Source organism: Talpa occidentalis, unplaced genomic scaffold, assembly GCF_014898055.3.
Source record: "Talpa occidentalis isolate TD23 unplaced genomic scaffold, MPIMG_talOcc4v2.1 talOcc4.7, whole genome shotgun sequence".
Classification (NCBI taxonomy): Eukaryota; Metazoa; Chordata; class Mammalia; order Eulipotyphla; family Talpidae; genus Talpa; species Talpa occidentalis.
The window spans coordinates 83,639,560-83,641,458 of record NW_023605083.1 but is presented as its reverse complement, the minus strand read 5'-3'; positions in this window follow the sequence as shown (position 1 = coordinate 83,641,458).

Below are 1,899 nucleotides of genomic sequence, written 5' to 3'. Positions count from 1 at the left end.
ATCTCTGTAGCCTCTCTGAGTCCACCTATATGAAGTTGTCCCTTCAGAAGCTGTTTCACAGGGGCTCAGTGTCAGTGTCGAAACTTGTCAGTGAGGGACAAGAACAAGAAGCTGGGCAAGAAGTGGAGCCCCTCCTCCCTTCTGTAGGCCCTGGGTGGCCTCCCCCATTTCCAGCAGGAGATGATTTCCATCTCAAGTCCCATTTTGTATTTTCCCTTGCTCCTCTAGGCCATTGTCAGGCCCCATGGGTTCTGTTGCTTTAAGGACTGGTGACCTCACAGCCGGTTGCCATAGAAACCATTATGATGTCACAAGCAGAGGACAGTAGTTCAAGGAGGAGTGGAGGGTGGGAATGCATGACTAGAATTGAGGGACAGTCAGGATTTCTGTCCTATTTTCATGCCCCAAAAAAGGAGGTATCTGAAGCTGGATTCTGATATCTGAGGGAGACCTGCCCAAGTCTCTCCTGGGACTGAGATGCCTCTGAGACCCAAAAGAAGGGTCACTGAAAACAAACATCAGAAATACTCCCTACCTGCAGCTATAGAAACAGACTGCTTTGTCACAGAAATGAATGAGGTTAGCCACCAGGAGGAACCATTTGGCTAGAAGGTCCCCCTGGGGGCCGATGCTGCCTGGCTTTAGGAAGCTTGAAATTTGGGAGACACTTAGCCTTTAGGGGTTTTGTTGCCCTCTTTGAGTATCTGGTAGAGATAAGCTACAGTACAGGTGCTAAGACTTTATTTCCCCTCCCTGGTCTGGGAGTACCTTGAGGGCTCTGCCTTTCTCGTAGCCAACTCAGGTCTTTTTTTTTTTTTTTTTTTTTTAAAGATTTATTTATTTATTTATATAAGAACCAAGGTACAGGCCAGGTGAGAGTATTCACCAGAGACAGAGTGGGGAACAGAACAGGCAGACAGATCGAAGACACTGCTGAAGGGAGCAGCGGACGAGACAGGAGAGGTCTGCCGTGCCATGTGGGTTGCTCCGTGGCCGGCGGGGATCGACCCAACACTGCAGAGGCTGTGGACAGCTTCACAGTGCGGCGCTCAACCGCCTGCGCCACCTGCGCCACCAGGGGAGGCCCCAACTCAGGTCTTGACACTCAGAAGGTGCTCAGTAAATGTTCCCTTATTCAGTAAACAACTGTGTGAGAGAGTGACAAGTGACAGGGGCGGCAGTTGGGTGAAGGATGAGTGAATGCATGGACAGATGAACAAATGTGCTCATGGGGAAGTGGGAGGCCTGAAGATCAAGCACAGCCCCCTGGGCTTTGTTGCTCTGCACCTGCCTGCCTCTCTGACTACATCCTCACAGTTTTTGTCCTGTCTGATCCAGCCACACTGACCATCTTAGTCGTGTCTACCACAAGACTTTGCATATACTCTTCTCTTTGAATGGAATGCAGTTCTCTTCGGTCAAAATAACTCACACTCATCCTTTGGTTTTCTACTCAATCACTTCCTCCTCAGAGAAGCCTTTCCCGACTAGGTCAAACCGCTAGTGTAGGCTTCCATAGTCCTGCCCCAACATGGTTTTGCATTTACTCAGGAGGTTCTCTGTAAAGTGTCCCATTCCAGATGTTGAGCTCTGACAGGGAAGAAGATATTTATCTTTGTATCCTCAGTACTTAGCACAGTGGATACTTAACCGGAGGAGAACATCTAGGCACCAGAGGTCAGAGGTCAGAAGCCAGAGGTCTAGGGAAGCTGAGATCCCTCTCACATTTGCTCCTGCAAAGGCCAACTTGTATCTATGACTTTCTGTCCTGCAAGATAGTGTATCTTGGTTTTACCATCAGCTGCAAATTGCTTACCTTCCAGAGCCTCAGTTTTCTTATCTGCACAATGGGAACAGTAAACCACACCTGACTCATGGGATTGTTGTAAGGATGTAGTT